General features: G+C 37.9%; 1 protein-coding gene and 1 long non-coding RNA gene across 9 annotated transcripts in view; both read left to right on the top strand.

The window, feature by feature from the left end:
• The window catches only part of RNLS (renalase, FAD dependent amine oxidase), a 316,262-nt gene that overhangs the window by 119,730 nt on the left and 183,799 nt on the right, over nucleotides 1–12,733 (top strand). The window lies entirely within an intron of this gene.
• LOC129048306 (uncharacterized) overlaps nucleotides 1–12,733 on the top strand; it is a 103,503-nt gene that overhangs the window by 90,252 nt on the left and 518 nt on the right. The gene's annotated exons all lie outside the window — the stretch shown is intronic.

Raw genomic sequence — 12,733 nt, 5'->3', positions numbered from 1 at the left:
CCCCAGGTGATTCCAGTATTTGAGAGGCACTGGCTTAGAGCAAAAGGTTGGTAAATTGTCTCAATTAGTCTCTTAGTTAGGTCACAAGCTAAATTCTGTAGTCATTGATGAGGCACCAGGTGCGCTTTTGGAAAACAGACCTCCTAGGAAGAGTAAACCCTACCCTGTCAAAGTCCTAAAAGAAGTCTAAAGATAGTTGTTAAGATTTTTAAAAATTTTTTGGTTTTGTTTTTCTTGAGTGTGTTTGTGCTTTCTCCCCTAAGAGCAGGCAGGAGTTCTTTCCTGCCCTTAGGCTATCCTAATTTAAAGTTCCTGTTATTGATCTTGGACTCTTCTTTCTTTTATTTTATTTTTTCTTAGTTTTCCACACAACACCAGTGTAGAGCCTGGACTTTTTTGAAAAAAACTTTTCCCTTTCTGAAAGCTTCAGGCAAACTGAGGCTATAAAGCAAAGGTAAGAGGGACCTACTCGCTGGCCTTTGCCTTACAGCCCAACAAAATGAAATAATGGAGTCTGAGGTTTGAGATAAATATGGTTGCGTCAGGCTAGTGAGCTTTCCAAACTCCAAACTGATGAAAAAAATTGTACCCTACTGGAGTCCACTGTAATTAACTCTCGGACAGCATTTCCATTATAAATCTGAGTTTAGGAGGTTTGTTACTCAGCTGTAAAATTGTGCTCTAGGCTATGGCTTGGTCATAGACAATTTCAGCTTGAAAGGGGTTTTAAAAATAAAAGAAGGTTTTTTTATTTTTCATTGAGCAAGTGAAATGTGGTTTTAAAAAGAATGAAGCATCCACTGTGCTCAAACATTCTTTGCATCTCTATTTTTTCCCAAGTGGTCTTGATTTCTAACAAATGCAACCTAGTTTGTTCATATATTTTTAAACCAAATGTTTAAATTTCCAAATGTTTGGAGGACTCTTTGAATTTAAAAAATGCACTTTTGGGGTCACAACTCAATAAGAAGGGAGAAAAATGTTCTGTGCTATTTTTCCTGTGCAGAACTAGGGTGGGACACAGTTCCATTCTTTGAAGATATTGAGCCTGTTGCTCGTTTTTAAAGGTGGAGGCGGGTTGCAAAGGAAGGAAAGCTGAATTGAACAATAGGAAGCCCATTCACAATTTTTCCAAGGCTGTTTCTAAAATGTCTGTCATATGTCTATGTTAACATAAACATTGATCAATTTCATGACAGAATTTTCATTCTGTGAGGCAGAGTCTTCCTATGCTGCCCAGGCTGGTCTCAAACTCCTGAGCTCTAACTGTTTTCTCACCACAGCTTCCCAAAATGCTGGGATTACAGGTGTGAGCTATTTATTATACTATCCCCAGCCCTCATGACAGAATTTTTTATTTTTGCTTATTGGTGTGGGACTTTTTTTCAATGATAACTGTCTCCCCATATTCAGAAAGGAACTGTTGGCTTTTCTCCAGTTTAGCTTGTCCTTCTAATGGGTATATTAGGCAGGACAGTCGGACTTCCCACAATGTCACCTAATATCTCTCCCTGGCATCCCATCTGCTCATAATGAATGTCCTTTTCTCCGTCTTTGTCTTCTCCTTTTAATGATGGATACAGAATTCATCACCTTTACCTCATGCCTGACTGTGGCATAACTAAACCCCAGTTACACAATGGTGTGGCAGAGTAGCTCTGCCCCAGGGTTTCAATCTAGAAAACCTCATTACTGGCCAGTAGTGGTTGACCTGAAGCCCTAGGACTCCATATATCCCAAAATACCTTACACAAGTGTGACTGATTGAAGTAAATTATTATTTATAACTGTATGCTGCAATCATTAAGAATAATATTTCCTTTGACAAGCAAATAATATACAATTATGACATATAAAGATTGTGTAAGCAACTACTAATAGTAGAAATAAATAAAGACAGGCATTAACTTTAAGAACATACTTTAGGCTGTTTGTCAACAATACTAAGGGATTCAAGGTATTCTGGCTATTACCCTCAATTCGATTGGCCATCTGTATTCTAACTAAAACAGGATTACCCCACATTTGAGTCCAGTGATCATCTCTAGGGAATAATGCCTGACCATCCCCCTGCACCCACCTATTCTGGATCAAGTGATCCTCTTGCCTCTCTCCTCACTCTTTTTACTGGCACTGCACATAGCTTGAGCCACATAGTTCAAATGTGGATCCTTGGAATTTTCTGTCTATTCTCCACAACTAGGATGAGCTCTTTGGGTTCAGAGGCTATATATCTTATTCATTGTTGGAACCCTAGTGCTAGGACACTACCTTAGCACTATACTCAAGAATTATTTGTTGTGTAAATCAATGACAAAATGAATAAATAAACAAAATTTAAATTTAGGGATTTGTGCCTAAATAACAACTCTTGAATTCAGTTGCTGGCATTCTAGAATACATTCTGGTTTTAATTAAATATTTGGAAAAACGGTCTTGTTTTATTTGACAAGGGCTCATTGCCTACTAGTAGCAATAATAGGAGTTATAGTAATAACATTTATTGAGTATTCAATTAGGAGGCACTCTTCAAAATGCTTTACCTATACTATCTCATCTAATCTTCATAACAGCCTATATCGTGAGCACTGCCATTATTCATATTTTACAGATAAAGAAACTAGCTACTTGCCCAAGCCACGGCTAGTGGTTTGAACCCAGCCATTCCAGTTTCAACCACCTTTAGGCACTGTGCTGTACGGATGAGATAAACAGGCCCACTGATGTCCTTCCCTATGAGCATGTCATGGTTGACTCTGATTTTGTATCAGGGGATTGCCAGTCTTCAGCATTTAGTCTGGCAGCCACCATACTCCTTGTGAAGTCCATTTTCGCTGATGTTCATTTTCCTTGTAGTGTGCACATTTTTTTTTCAGTTCTTTGCTGTTAGTGTTTTATGACTTGAGGAGCTTTAAGAGACAGCTGTATTGTTAATGTAAGCCATTACCACGGAGGTTTCTGCTCTTTTTCAGAACCTCATAATTTGTAAAAAGTTCTGGTTTGGGTTTTCCTCACATCTTATTGCTGACAGTTTTAGCAGTATGTGCAAACATTATCAGCTGTCTCCAGGGTACTGATTGAGATATAAAGGTTTCTGTAATTGTCTAAGATCATTTGTCACTTTATGTAGTACAACTTGCTCATGTAGGTATGCTCTGCTTCCAAGTGATTTTTCTGGCCCCAATGGGCTATAAAATCATTTGATGCTGCTGTAACTTTAGGGACAACAAAATATTAGCTCTGAATCATTCGCTTTTGTTAACTCACGTTTTAAAGTTGCCGTTGTACACTAAGAAGGGGAAAATGGTAAGCAGAGATTCTTTTGTTAAATAGAAGAAAATAAAGGAATATTTTTCTTGTCATCACTTCTTTCCCTTGCTGATGATATCGATTTGCAGTGCTGTTTCTACAGGCTTTCTGCTGAGCTCTTTTTCATTTTAATGCATGGATATTAGCTATTTTTGCAAATAGTGGATCATAGGCAATATCAAAAGCTGCTCTGGCCCGCATTTTTCTTGAGCTAATAGCTATTTGAAAATTAAGCACTTGTCCAAGGTCACACAGTTTATTAGGACCAAAATGAGGCTAGACTCCTGGTTTCCAGACATCTAGCTTGGCACTCTTTTTATTGTTCTACATACTCAAGGTTTGTTTGTTTAAGATGATGGTCAATATTGTACCTTAGGAAGAAAAGTTAAAGAGAAATTCTCTTGCTAAATGGCAATTATTTTGAGGCCTCAAAGTCATCATTGAGTTAAGTTTCCAAAGAATCACACATACACACACACACACACACACACACACACACACACAGACAAACACACATACAGGTAGCTTAAGAACCTAGGATGAAGAGATATAAAACTATTTTATTTTTTAGCCGAATACTAGACTGACCTGAAGTTAAAGTTGAAAAAAATTATATATTATATATTTAAATGCCCTGAGTTACTACACAAACTTAAAAATGAGTAGTAATCTCTCAATTAACTCCTTTAGGTATTATTTTTCTCAGTGAACTTGATACTCCAATATTGTATAAAATCTAGTTTAAAATTTCCATGATCCTTCATCATGTTTCTAAGAAGAATTTACAGTTTGTATGAGTTTGCCAGGGATGCTGTAACAAAGTACCACAGACTGGGTGGCTTAAACAATAGAAATTTATTGTCTCGCAGCTCTGGAGGCTAGAAGTCTTCATAGCATTGGTAGGGTTAGTTCTTTCTGAGGATTTTGGGGAAAAATCTACTCTATGCCTTTCCCCTAGCTTATGGTAGTTTTCTGGTAATCGTTGGCATTCCTTGGCTTGTAGAAGAATAACTGTAACTTCTGCATTTATCTTCACATAGCATTCTCCTTGTGTGCATATCTGGGTCAAAATGTCCAGTCCAGTTATTTTGAGTTAATGGCCCATCTTACTCTAGTATGACCTCACCTTAACTAATGACAGTTGCAATGATCCTATTTCCAAATAAGGTCATATTGTGAGGTACTGGGGCTTAGGACTTCAATATATAGGTTCAACCCATAACACAGTCTACTTAAGAAAAGATTAATGCTTTGTTTAGTGACATTAAACAGGAAAAATCTAAATATAGGCAGTATGGTTTCCCATCTATCTGGAAAGGAAGATGCAAGTGGCAAGTATTTACTTTAATAATTTACTACCATTAAATCCATCATGTACTTTTAAATAAAGTCCCTGTAATTCAAGACCACACTACCTGGAGATTAAGAATATAAAGAATTGTTTCATCACCTTGAGATACTGATTTGATTTTTATAGGCTTTCCTCTTGTCTATTTTTCTTTCCTTAGCAGGACAAATATTTTCATTTACTTTGAGTGAATTCTTGATAAGTTTTTGATTCTCAACCTCCATCTCCACTTTATTTAAAAGGTTATTTAGAAGGCAGCATTCTCTAATTCCCCACAGGCAGGTTGTTATTCCCTTTTCTCTGCTTCCACAATATTAAGTACATGCTTCTATTATAGTATTTTATGTTCATTAAAATCATTTTTTTAATGCCTGACTCCTCCATTAGACTGTTAGACTGTGAGTAACTTGAGAACTGGATTGTCTATCTTATTTATAAGACAGTATATTATTTTCCTAGTACCTGGTAGAGAATCCTGGACATAATGCTTGGGATACATTAAACATCCAATAAATGTTCATTAAAGATGAAATCAACATAGAATAGTTTATAGAGGCAGATAATTTTAGAACTAGAAGATGTCTCAAATCAAATGTTATCTAATATATACAGTATAATTGGATTGTTTGTAACACAAAGGATAAGTGCTTAAGGTGATGGATACCCCATTTACCCTGATGTGATTATTACACATTGATACTTGTATCAAAATATCTCATGTGCCTCAGAAATATATACACCTACTATGTACCCATAAAAATTAAAAGTTTAAAATTAAAAATATATATATCTAATATAGTCTATATACCTAGTGTCCGGTCAGTGTTTTGTCAAAACACACAAATATAAAGTGGCAAATAATTAACCCAAATTAGTATTCATGAAGCAAGTATTCTCACAGTAATAGAAAAACCAATACTTAATTTATAGGGCAACAACTATTTGACAAATTCTTAGAAGCATAAAGCATATGGTCCTTTGAAACTGTGAAAGATTTTAAATAAAGTCTAAGCATTATAATTAGATAGAAAGCATTTCAAATTACTTTACATTTTAAAACTTTTGGGAAGTCTTTTTCATGATGATGTAATTTCAAGTAATAAATAATATTTATTTGAGTAGATCCTATCTGTTACTTTGTGGCTACCTTGGGCAATAACTTTATCTTTCTTTGGGCTTTATAAAACATCAAACTATGAGTTGGGGACCCTTTTATCTCCAAAATTTTATTATTCAAACATACCTCCTACTTTATATATTGTGTGCTTGGTATATTCCTAGCATTTAGCAAGATACAAAGATGTGGATTGAAGGGTCCAAAAATGTATGAGACACATTGTCTCCAGGGACCAACAGCTGGATGTGGTTGCAAGACACATAAGAATGTGACTATTCCACAAGATAGATAAACCCTGATAGAGGCAAAAGATGGTGCTGTGGGAAAGGGTGGGTGGAACTCTCCTATATGCCCAAGGAAGCCAGAGAAAGTTTCCCAAAGGATAGAAACGTTCAGTCTGGGCTTTGATCTGTGATTACTGAAAGGTTACCTAAGTAAAAGAGAAGCTGACTTTCATGGAGAAAAACCCTGCTTGCTTTAAATTTGGTGGACTTTAAAGGGGTGTTCAGACCATCCATTTTTACCTCAACTTGACTTTGAATGGTTAGCAATTTCATGCAAGGCGAGCAGAGCCCAACCAAAAACACCCAAAGGCTCTTCCCACTCTCTTAGCCCTTGGCAACCTTTAATTTCTGCTTGAGCCCTGGATAGATGCTGAGCCTTGAGGACATAACTTGAGTTTAGAAGTTCAGTATCCAACAAGGGCTTTTAGCCATTGCATGACCCCAACAGCTAAGGGCAGATTGGCACTGTGGAGAAACATTTTCACAAGCTCCCTGAAAAGGATGAAGGAGGTCAGGGCAAGTTTCTGTGCACCATAGAAGCCACTTCCTCCCTCCCATTGTTAAATATCTCCACCTTTCCACAGACACAGGGTGTCACCAGATCTTTGATCTGTACCCACTTACATGTCCTGTACTAAGGCCCAGTATAGACAGGCCTCTTCCCTGAGACTAGAGAAAAACAGTCCAAGTCCTTTTGCTACAGAGCAGGAGCAAAGTCAGCTTTCCTCTCCTACATCAACGGAAGTTCAGTGTAACATGATACAGGATCACTGGTGACTGAGATGAAAAGAGGTCAAATGGAAGTGAACCCAAAAACAGTCAGAGGGAAAGTGGGAAATAGAAGGGAACTTTCATTTATTTAGTAGTTCTAAATTATAGGTGCATTATCTTTCAGTCATTCATGCATTCGCTCAACTAGTATTTGGGGGTAGCAACTATATGCCAGGCACTGCGGTAGGCATAGAACATGAGCAAGATAGGAATGCTCTTTTCTTTCACGGAGGCTATATTCTGATGGGGAGGAGGGATAGTAATGAGGCAATCATAGATTGTGATAGGTGCTATTAAGGTGATAAATGGGAAATGTGATAGTGAGTTGTGGTGTGATAATGAGGTTGATGAGACCTCAGGTGGATAATCTAGGAAGGCCTCTTGGAGGCAATGTCATTTAAGCTGAGAACTAAAGGATGAGTAGGAGACAGCTATGCAAAAAGTCAGGCAGAAGGAACTACAAATGTACAGATAACAAGAACTCTTCTCTTATATTTCACAACAACCACTTGGGGATGTCATTATTCTTCATTTAACAAGCAAGAAAACAGAAGTTAGAAAAGAAGAAAAATGTAATGGTCAGATTTCTCTCCTGTCTAATAAGCAGATTTTATGGAGGGATGTTTTACTAGCATCTTGCATGGCCACAGCACATTCTCTCATGGTAACAAGGTTCTCTTACCTACCTGAGCCTTAGTTTCTCCCGTAAAAGAAGCATAAAAACTCACCTGTCTGAAGGATCTCACAAGGATTAAATAAACTAATAAACTGCTTAACACCATGCTGAACTCAAAAAAATGCTTCATCAATATTAGCATTTTCCCTTTTTGCCTTCTTTTTCCAGTGCCAGTCTAAAAGACACCAGAAAGTGTCTGGGATATGAGGTAATTATTCAGTGGCCATGTATTTCTCAGCTGTGAATTGTAGGGGTCACCTCAATTGCGATTTTGCCTAATAGCCCATTTAGTGCTGTTAAAGGTCTAGAGTGATCCAATGCCCTTTAATCGTGAGTACAGATATGTAGGAACACAAATGTTTTTCAGTGAACAGAAGGCTGACCTGATAGCTTAAACTGTGCTGGAAAGAAGTCAATGGAGCATCACATTGTCCATCGCCAGTGAACACTGTTTGTCCTCTTCCAAGCAGTGGAAGGGAAACACAGAGAGGAACATGCCCAGTCATTTGTTTTCTTTTTCAACTATCCCTGAAAACCTTGAATTTCTTAACGGTGTCCTGGGGCTCTGTTGACTCTAAAATTGTTTAGCAAGCTCCCTGGGTACATGGACTGTTTTAGTAGCAGAGGTACACTCAACCTTTCTGCAATGGTACAATACGAAACAGACAAAAAGAGCAAACTGCTTTGTATAGGCTTAGCATTAATGAATTGCCTCTCTTTCTCAGCCCCAGTATTTCCAATAAAAGTAGTGGGTTTGGTCTTGTAGCATGGTCTCTTGAGTGAACGCTGAATTTATCCACTAATGGACCTAATCAGTGTGCACACCAGAATATGTTTCCATCAAAAAACATGCTTCTTGTAAAATCGAGAAGCTATAAAGTACATATTTTAATAGGAAAATTTAAAAATGAATGAGAGAAAGTCCTTATCTACCAAAAGCTTTTTGAAAACATTCACTCCTACTTCTTCTTGTCCTACCCACCTCCCCAACTAGATCCTCTCTCTTTACTACCTCTTTACCAGAAAAAAAAAAAAAAAAAAAGAAAGAAGAAGCTAGAAAGCTCCGCACCATATGTTTCTATTATTGAACAGTAAATTTCTGGTTTTGTGGTTTATGAAAAAGTGTTGGAAGCATTGAGTGAGAGTTCTAGATGTAAGGGCCTATACCACCAGGTAGTCTGCCCTTCTTTCCTTCCTTTCTTCTTTTTCCACTTGAAAAAGTTTTCTTCCATCCATTTTTATATGCCATTTTCTATGAAATATGCCCGTAGATTTCTAGTCAGAGGTTCACATCTAAAATATAAACCAAAGCAAAACTAGAATTGAGGAACATACTTGCTCTTGTCAAAGCCCAGTTGAGGACTATTATCATGGATTTTTTTCCTGACATAATCCATACACAAATACTATTCTTCTTGTGAACCTTTGTGTGCAGTATTCTTCTAGACCCTGTAGGGACAGGTAGACAAGGCCCCATTTTTCAGAGTTGATAGTATACTGAACTCAATACCTCTATAGAGAAAAAGAAAATTAACCGCACCAAGTAGTACGCCCAGTATAAGACAGTTACCGGCACAATTACCACAAATGCCAGTAAGAATTCAGCAGAGAATGCAGAAAGAACTGCAGGCTGGTGCAGCTAGAGAGAGGCAGGATGAATTCTTCAGAGAGATTGGGTGGGTGTGAATGTAGGAAGTGTTTAGAGATAGAGGGATGGGAAAGAAGCAAAGAGGAGGGGGAAGACATTACCAGAGGAGGAAGGAACTGTGCATGAGCGTCCTTGCTTCACAGAAAGGAAGCTCCATTTGGAATCTGTCCAACAGAATGGAATCTTGGCACTGGTAGGTTTTGCTATGCTTCTACCACACATATTCTGCAGAATGGATGTGGCACTACCTGGTTGGAAGATTGTGGGGAATGACCAATGAGAACAATTTGAAACCTACTTGGCTAACATGTCCTGCTAGAAGGCAAAGCTAACCCAGATGGGAGATGGGGTGGCATCCAACCCATGATGGATGTCCTGGAAGGACAGGTTCATTGAAGAGGAAAATAATTTGGGTGAGGAATCAGTAAAAATATCCAAAGGTTACCATTCAGGCTTAAGGGTGTATATTAAATGGGGCATTGTTTTCAAGGAGTCTGCCTGACCTCAAACTCTCCAGGAAGAAAGGTCAGCACACTGATTGCTCATGTTTCCAAGGTAGGACACGCTTGGCATCAACGGGTGGCATGTCTCCTCTGTGCTGCCTGCTGTCTGTGATGTCAAATCTAGCTTCAAGACATTCACAGCTGCTACAGAATGTTCTGTTTGAGAGTTCAGGAGGCTTTGTTGATGGGGACACCTAGATGCTGAAGACTGATAGGGATAGGAAGACATCAGAGGAGAGGGATTTCACAAAGCCTTTTGGAAGGATTAAACGTTCTAATAAAATGCATCTCCTGGGTCTGAGTTAAAACTCAAATGCTTTGCTAAAAATTATAAAATATCAACAACAGAAACCTCATAAACCCTAAATCCTTTTCCTTGTAAGATACCTCACACCAGAGACAGTGCATTGCATTGGTTTGAATGTCATTGCATTTTTCAGCAGAAAATCTGTTAGGTTTACCATGAATGTAGGACTACAGCAGGCTGTATTGGGTTTATTATGCAGTTGAGGTGGCAAATGGTTTTCTTTAATGATTGGCATCATCTTTATCTTCATTGTTGCCACCCCACTTCTGATATTTTTCTCACTGAGGTGGACCAGTGCTTCAGATAATGAACTAGCATTTACTGTGATCTTGTTATACTTTATTACCTCCTTTAGCCACATATATCCCCAAACTCTTTACAAAAACAACCATTATAGGTTCATGTTTTAGGGAGGTACAGCAGTTTTGTTGTTTAGTATCAACTATGTCACCCAAACAACAGAGTAAATGGGGTGAACTGTTTCAAGTTAAAATCCCTCAAGCCACTGCCACACCACCAAATGAAAATTCATGGGTCATGGTGAGGAAGAAAAACTCTTGAGGTTTTACAAGGGCTTCAAGGATTTTAGCTAGAGCTGGATTTTTTCCTAAAACTTGTGGATTTTTAAAAAATGTGGGTGGAGGAGGGAGGCTGCCTTTATTTTCTATTTTGCTTCACCAACCATTTGGAAGGTTTATGCTGTATAAATCCTACAAGTATGACTCAATAGGATCCTTCTGAAAGCCACTGATATTGTGCAAGAAGGCAGTGAAGAAAACATTTTAAATCTCAAGAATTCTGATGGTGAGGTACACCACAAAGCCTCCATTTCTGGAGGAAACCAACCCTATGGTGGGACCAAAACTGACAGTACACTGCTCACTTTGAATTTTTTTAAAAAATTGGTCAGGTACCTCAAATTTAAGAATAATGAGACAATTGCAAGGTTTCTGGTGACTGAAGCTGCTGCATTATAGGACTCATGATAGCCCCCACAAAGGTCAGTTCCAGGTCTGGCCCTTGCTGTATGTTGCCCATTCTATATAAATGCTACCCTTTGAGTTGTATACTGGGCAGCCCTGCCTCTGATATCACAGGCACAGGACCTGATTTCCTCACCTGAATTCTATTCTCAGCTCTGCTCTTAAATTGCTACTTGACCTTTGGCAGTTATGTAACTTTGGTTTTGCGTTATCTGTCAGTAATCACCATGGTCCCTATAATTTCTAACATTTTCGCATACTCATATTTTTACCTTCCATACAATATACCCTATATTACATTGTGAGAATAAATAAATAAATAAATAGATAAATAAATATTATATATATCATCAAGAAAATATATGATAGAAATAAAATATATCATATATATAAAATTAAGGAAAGATGTAATAGTAATAAAAGTAAACTGAAAGTATACTCAGGAAACCCATAAGAATTTTAGTTTTACTAAAGCTTTGGGTGTTTATTCAACCTTCTTAGATAGTTTGGAGTACCTCGAGTTTTAGTGCCCAGCATGGGGAGACATTCCATGGAAATAACCATTCCTAATTTGCTTAGTTGAAACAGTAAACAGGAGAGTCTGCTGGCAGTAAGACAAAATTATTTTCTTTCCAAATCTTAAGAATTTGGCTTAGGACTGGGTTTTGTCAAAGAATGTTCTTGCTAACATCTCATACAGCTTCTTCCATCCCTTGAGCCCATCAGTTAAAACTGTTCGATGCTCACTGGAGCTAAGTCCTTTTGGGAGGCTTTTAATAGAGGTAGATTAGTATTCATTTTAAAACAAAAAGATCAAATGATGAGTGGGCATGCATTGGGATAAAGCGATTTTTGTTTTGTTTTGTTTTGTTTTGTGGGAAATAACCAAGTCATTGGGAGTTTTTTCTAACAGAAATGTAAATACTATGTTGACTATCTGTTCCCAGTTTTTTCTCATGAGGAAAAAGAGAAAAGGGAGGGTTTAAAATTAATTACAGGCCAGGTGTGGTGGCTCATGCCTGTAATTCCAGCACTTTAGGAGGTCAAGGCGGGTGGATCACGAGATCAAGAGATCAAGACCATCCTGGCTAACACGGTGAAACCCTGTCTCTACTAAAAATACAAAAAATTAGCTGGGCGTGGTGATGGGTGCCTGTAGAACCAGCTGCTGGGGAGGCTGAGGCAGGAGAATGGCGTGAACCTGGGAGGCGGAGCTTGCAGTGAGCCGAAATCGCACCAATGCACTCCAGCCTGGGCAACAGAGCAAGACTCCGTCTCAAAACAAAACAAAAAAATTAATTATAAGGCCATGTAGTTAGAGGTAATTACAGGAAGAATTCCTTGCTTGCATGGGTTTTTAAATATCTGAACTAGTTGCCCTAGTAGATTTGGAACATTTATTTCTATAAATTTTCTAGAAAGCAATTGATTTTTTTTTCCTTTACTTTGATTGTCCATCATTCCAATCAACCTGCAAGAGATACATCCACACCTGTAGCCATCCTGGTTATACCTTCTTCCTAAGGCTAGCTGAATTGCCCACTTCTCTGTGGCTCCATAGTACTTAGTACATACTACTCTCATAGTGCCTTTGAAATTATATGGCAGTTTTGTGTGCTTCTCTAGCTACTAGTCTGTGAACTTCTTGAGAACAGAACATATGTTGTTTATTTTTATGCTTGTTTTTATTCTTTCAATTTTGTTTCTCAGTTCCTAGTATATCTGTTATCTGCCTGACAGATAACAGTATTCAATAAATAGCTGTTGAATTGAATAAAAATGAGTAT

The sequence above is a fragment of the Pongo abelii genome, chromosome 8 (assembly GCF_028885655.2).
Source record: "Pongo abelii isolate AG06213 chromosome 8, NHGRI_mPonAbe1-v2.0_pri, whole genome shotgun sequence".
Taxonomy (NCBI): domain Eukaryota; kingdom Metazoa; phylum Chordata; class Mammalia; order Primates; family Hominidae; genus Pongo; species Pongo abelii.
This window is presented reverse-complemented; position numbering and strand designations above follow the sequence as displayed.